Source organism: Rutidosis leptorrhynchoides, chromosome 4 (genome assembly GCF_046630445.1).
Source record: "Rutidosis leptorrhynchoides isolate AG116_Rl617_1_P2 chromosome 4, CSIRO_AGI_Rlap_v1, whole genome shotgun sequence".
Classification (NCBI taxonomy): Eukaryota; Viridiplantae; Streptophyta; class Magnoliopsida; order Asterales; family Asteraceae; genus Rutidosis; species Rutidosis leptorrhynchoides.
In genome coordinates this window covers 411,550,168-411,556,710 of record NC_092336.1, presented here as the reverse complement: position 1 = coordinate 411,556,710, position 6,543 = coordinate 411,550,168, and the positions used below count along the sequence as shown (strand labels likewise).

Sequence of the window (6,543 nt, the reverse complement as noted above, 5' to 3'; positions counted from 1 at the left end):
GAGTTTAACCATAAAGAACACCATGGCCAAGTCGGTGTGACTTCCATAAATACGTTCGGTTATCCTAACGGTCCAATCCTTTATGAGTTTAAACAAATAGTTCCTTAATTAACTATGAATCCCTCAAGCGGGGTGCAATGCTTGAGACCGTATTATGGTGAAGTATGCTAATCAACACTGACCAGGTTCCATGACCTTACTTAGCATATGTACAGCCTACAACAACAGTTGTGCTTCAGCATGCACGTACGAAGTTTATATGCTGGGTGACTACACTAGCATGGTCTAGGATCGACAATGTACTATGGGCCTAGTTAGATGTTTCACTACGAAAGAGTCCTCATTCAGAATCCAAAGCTCGGTGGACTTACTACATCGGTGTGCCTCAGTCAAGCTTGTGTTGTATTCGATAGAATTCTCTTACCAAGGAGTGACACATATAGTGTACTCTGAATCGGGGTTTGTGACTTCCCAATAATAGAGCTGATAACTACGTTGTATTAGTTGGAAAAGCGATTGAGTTTGAAGCATAATCGGAAAGTATCTCAATAACATACACAAACCATAATATTAATTCAGCATTATAACTAACTAAATCATAGCATACATTAAAGATAACTACTAGCTAATCATGGTAACAATATCGTAAATCATAATAATGGAAGACATTATATAAAGACAAAGGATAGAAGTACCAGTAGATTAAACGAGTTTCCAAAATACAAAAGTGACAACTTCAAACTCCAGACCGCTCCTAATACAATCTTCGGCATTCTTCTCCGGGTACTAATTTTCCCGCTCGGAGTCGAAGACCTTGAAAGTATGACTAATTATTGTAGAAAGAGAGAGAAAGAAGCTAATTGAAGTGTGTGTAAAATTGGATGAAAATGCCCCAATTTATAGATTTGAAAATGGATAGAAATGCCTGGCAAGCCGGCGTCACAGGTCGGCGTGGGTGGCCGGTGAAAGGCGGCTGCCTAGGTCGTTCCATGTGCCCGGTGTGGGGTTGATCTGGCAAGCCGGCGCCACACTGGCAAGCCGGTGCTGCCTCTGATTTGTTTTTTTGATTTGATCGTTTTGCTGGTTCCTAGGATCGTAACTTGGTTTCCAGGGTCGTAACTTGTCTTTTGCCGTCTTTACTCTAGAATCTTCGTTTTAGCTCCGTTTCACTTGATTCTTTTTTGCATTGCCTTTGTAATTACTTTATCTTCAATTTTAACTGACAAAGCAATTATTTTGGCGAAAAGTATGGAACTTTATTATTTCTGGGCCTTAATATTGGGGTTAAAATGTAACTTTTTAGCCGATATCAAATATCTCACACTTAGACTTTGCTTGTCCTCAATCGAACTTCTCGTTTTTAACTTCAAGAAATCTTTTCAAAGGCTCCGTTCTATTGGCCTAAAAGGTTTCCTTTTTCATTATAATAACGAAAAATAAGGTGAGTCCTCTATATTAGGGTTGAAACTATCTCTGCAAGCATGCGAGGAGGTTACATGACTTAGGCTAGCTTTCACGGGTCACTCAAATCACACAAGTGTTTAGGGTTGTTTATAGATCTAAAAAATGAATTCGCTCATAGCCAGTCATGTTGCACCCATTGTCATAGGCTTGATAAGTACTCAAATCCTTGCTACTAATGTTAAGGCGGTAATAACCATAGCCTCTAGGTCATTTGTCCGGAAGGGTGGAAAAGGAATTTTGGAGTGGTGGTGAAGTTCTTTAAAGGGTGTGAAGGGTAAAACAGTCTTTTTAAGACTTTTATTCTGAATTTCAAAAATGAAAGATAGATAGGAGTGCTGATTTTTTTGAGGAGCACTTCCGAGTTCTTTGATCTTTTCTCTTTTTGGGAGTGATTTTTCACAGGCATTTTTTGGTCGAGTTCTTCTTCGGGGTTTCTCCATTTTTGTTTATAAGTTCTGCTCCTTTTCTCAGAATTTTGAATAACACAACTTTTCTTTTTCTTTTTCTTTTGAGATTTTATCTTGAGAAACTTTCTGCCAATAAACTTTTTGCAAGAACTTTGCCGTGATACTTGAGAAGTTTATAACATCGGGTTTTTCAGAGGAAATCTCATTTTCTTGATTTTTCGAGTGATATTGAAGATGTAAATGATGTGGATGAAGGTTTGATGTGGTAGTGGTGGTGGTGTAGGGTTTCTTTGACAAATGGCTAGCTCTTCTAATTATACACATATCACATTTCGTTACTCGAAAATGCAGATCTAGAGCAAGTTCTGATTCTGAGCACAAACATAGGCACTCTCAATGGAAAATAGAGAAGCATTAAAAATAAATGCTTATATGGTCTTATTTGGGTGCCTCATCATAATCAATTTAGGTCGACAATGCCTAGTCAAGCAATGCTCTATTAGAGATTCCGTTCGTCCCAACAAGATTTCTACCATAATCAATTTACAAACATTTTTGGTTTTTGAAAGTACTTTTTTGGAAAGGCTTTCTTTTGTTTAAAAATCTTGAAATTTGGCTTAAGAACTATGAATCTTTGTAATGGGTTTATTGTGATATGGCATTTAAAAGACCATCATCCCACACTTAGACGAACATTGTCCCCAATGTTCCTAGTGTATCTCACACTTAGGAGTTTTAGTCAAAAAAAATTTGGGATTATTTTCCTAGTGGTTATTGGGTTGGAATCCCACACTTATTGATAAGCTAGGATGTGGCATAATAGTAATTCAGAGCTAAAAATGGGTGGAAAGGAATGAGTACTTCCCAACAGACTGTCAAGGTAGCTTGTGAAGAAACAGGTTGGCTTGGAAGTTACGTCCTTTATTGATAGGCTCATTTGTCATCCTTTATTATCTTCTACTCTACTTTATTGCATGGGATGCATCTCGAGAAGCGCTTTTGTTTAAGGTCGTTGGCTCGACCATAATGACACCTACTGTTGAAAAGCAGACACTCCCCTCTGGTAGTTGTAATCGTAGTTTTCTTGAGGGAACGTGAGTCTTGGTGGTAGAAGGTCTGGTATTTCTCTCAAAGATCTTCTGAAGGCGAGATAATGGGCGGTTTCAGCTCGTGACAAATCTTGGAGTTCGATGAGAACACGATTTGCGGCTCTGCTGATTGATCCATGAATGTCAATCATCGAGGCCGTGCTTGTGGTGATTGTTTCTCTAACTGGGTGTTCATTTCGGAGGTCTTCGAATATTGTCAATATTTGTATCTTCAGTATCTCAAAATCTTCTAAACGATGGTCTCCACAGAAGGAGTCTATAGATTGGCACAGATTTGTTAAGAGGCGAAGCTGGAGAGAAGTGAAAAGCAATCCTGACCCAAGCATTAACGTCATCGTCTTGGAATATATCTCCCGGCATCCAGCTTTAAATGTGAAACTAGGATCCGTGGACTCGTAGAAGATGCGTGCCAATTGCTTTGTAACAAAGGTGGCAATGTTGACTCGGTCAGGTTCTAGATGTGTGAATAGATTGTTGCGTCTTCCTTCTTCTGCTACTACGTCTCGTAATTCCTTGATAATTAGATTAGCATGGTGATCAATTGTTACGTAGATCACTAGTCTGTCTGGTGTGCTTTCAAAATTATCTTTTTCCAAGAGAATGAAGTGGCTGTGAATATATTTGATCATTTGCGAATCAAAGTGATAAGTCAGACGTCCAGTGAAAAGATCCTTATACTTCCGGATGAGAGTCATTAGTGCTCGTTGGTTTGCTGAGAATGGAATTGCAGATCCGGCTAAGGCGTTGTAAACCTTAGAGTTAATGATCTTCTTATCTCGATAAAATCTTGTCTCGAGAATAGTTCAAACCATAGAATTTTGCTCTCGTAGCATTTCTTCATGGTAGATATGATCGTGAAGAGTAGTGATAAAGTCTTGAATGCCCCCTTCTAAGAGTTCAACATTATTATCTTCTCTTGGTAAATAAAGGTTATATTCACCTTTGATAGCCTTGATCCTCTCCTTTAAACGAGGTGTGAAAGTGATTGTTGATCTACGAATAGCTTCGAGAATATCTTCAAACTCATCGGTATCATTGATGAAGGTTATCATATCGGTGTGATTTGATATGACCGGTATCTCTGAGTGATTTGACGAAGAGTTTGGATCCTCTTGATCTGATGCTGCTGGTAGAGAATATGAATCTCCCAGAATGTCTTCATTTTGTCCTTCTTCCTCGTCATCATCGGTATAGCTTTCTTATATAGATTCGTCTGATGAACGGGCTTCTTTAGTAATCTGGTGTTTCACTTCTACACTGGCAAGGTCAATCTCTATATCCTTAAATTCCGCATATTTACCAGCTTTCTTCTTGAAACGAATTATAAAACTGTGATCTTCCATCTCTAGCCTGATTATTTCTTCGTGATGTTTGTGAATTTCTTCCGAGTTTAGAGAGAATATTGTCACAGTTTTCTCTACGTCTCCTATTTCTTCTTCTTCCTCAGACTCTTCCTCTATTTCTTCATTGGGATCATCTTCTTCCAATTCTGGGTCATCAGCAGACTATGATTCGACACCCATTTCGATATCATCGGCTGGTGGTGGGGACTCATCATCGGAAGTGATCAGTCTGGTGGAAATAGCAAACATCTCTGCCTGTCCAGAAAGATCAGTAGGTCTGTCAATTTTCAAGGTTTGATTGTAAACATCAATGATAGTCCTAGTCGTGTTAATGAAAGGTCTTCCTAATATTATTGGCGTATGTAGGTCTTCCTTAATATCCATTACTACGAAATCCGTAGGATACAAGAATTTGTCGACTTTCACGAAGACCTTCTCAACTATGCCCTTGGGATATCTGATTATGTGATAGGTAAGTTGGATTGTCATTTTGGTTGGTGTTAAGTCTCCTAGTGCTAATCTCTTATAGAGATATTAGGGTATGAGGTTGATACTTGCTCCTAAATCTGATAGTGCATGAATGGTTCCAGATTTATAGATTGAACATGGGAAAATGAATCGGTCTGTATCTCCTAGCTTCTTAGGTAGAGAATTTCTGACCAATGCTAAGCATTCTTCACTTAGTGAAATTTTGTTGGAGTCTGGTATCCTTTCCTTTATAGAGAGAAGCCTTCGTATATATCTCTTCTGGTTGGGTAGTTTGCACATGGTGTACAGGAATCTTCCGTCAAGCTTGTAGGTATCAAGCTTCAATGGTTCTTCCATTAGTCTTCCAGGATAAGGTACACGAACTGGATTCTGAGCGGGCAACTTCTGAGTATTTGTTGATTTGTTGTTGAGCCTAGCTGACCTCCTCCTTGGTTCTTCCTTTGGGATTATGGAATCCATTTGCTTAGCTTCTTCTGTGTGGGGATTTTGGATAGTATTACTAGGTAATATTCCTTGTGGTCGAGTTTCAAGGCGTTGTGATAACTGTCCGAGCTGTGTTTCTAGACTTTTGAGTAGTACCAACTGGTTTCGCCTGAATATCTTTGTCTGGTCTTGTCTATATGCGGTTCTCTGATTTAGTTGTTTTTGTCCTTGAATGAACTGAGTCAACTGATCATCAGTCCCGAGAGCAGGGTTGGCTACTTTCGTAATTTGGGTGGTTGGAGAGTTCTCCTCAGCTGGTGGTCCAAGGAAGTGGTTGATCGTAGGTCAATTAAGGTTGTTATAGTGGATAAGGTGGTTAACGATATCGAAAAGGTTGGTTATTTCTTTGAAATTGGTTAACTCTGGATTGTTGAATGAATCCGAGATTTGTTTCATGAGCAGGGTATTGAATGTAACAGACTGAACCGTCAGGATTCTCATACTCAACTTGATATTCTTCTGTAGGTTACGGGTTGGTACAGTTAGTACATGACTGAGCCTAGTTAACCTGCTGCGGTTGCGTCTTCAATTCTCTAAGTTGTTTGGCAAGAGACTCCATCTTTTTCGTGAGGGATTTTATGGCCTCCGTTTTATTATTAAGTGCAGAGAGTGGAGTACATGATGAAGTTGTTTCACCACTGTTCCAGTAATGATAATGCATTATCATGTTTTCGAACATCTCCCATGTTTCGTCTGCGGTTCGGTTCATCAGATTTCCTTGAGTTGCTGCATCGATCGTCATCCTATGATTTAACGTAAGACCATTGCAGAAGGCACATATTTGAGTTGAACGTTCAAGCTGGTGATTAGGGCATTTCTTTAGCAGGGTTTTGAATCGCTCCCATACGGTGTAAAGAGATTCATCATTACTTTGCTTAAAGTTAATGATGTCATTCTTAAGCTTGGTTTGTTTAGAAGGAGATAAATATTTGGTTAGAAATTTAGTTACCATCTCCATCCATGACGTGATGGAATCTTTTTACAATCCTTCAAACCATGTTTGCGCATGATGAGTGAGAGAGTAGGGGAACAAGTATAACTGCACTATATCTTGTCATGTCCATGGCTATTTGCAGGAGTTCGAAAGAGATATGAATTTTCAAGGTGAGAGTTAGGATCGTCATTCGGTAAACCATGAAACTGACAGCCATTTTGGATGAGCTGTATAATATGATGTTTTGACTCGAACGAGTATCCTTGGATCTCTAGTAATCTGATTGATCCTCCTCCACCTTCAATCGAGGGTTT

General features: G+C 39.2%; 1 non-coding gene across 1 annotated transcript; it reads left to right on the top strand.

The window, feature by feature from the left end:
- Positions 1-6,091: 6,091 nt before the first annotated feature.
- LOC139845843 (small nucleolar RNA R71) lies at positions 6,092-6,199 on the top strand. The gene has a single exon (XR_011758599.1). It is a non-coding gene; the product is annotated as a small nucleolar RNA R71 (small nucleolar RNA).
- The last annotated feature ends 344 nt before the right edge of the window (positions 6,200-6,543 follow it).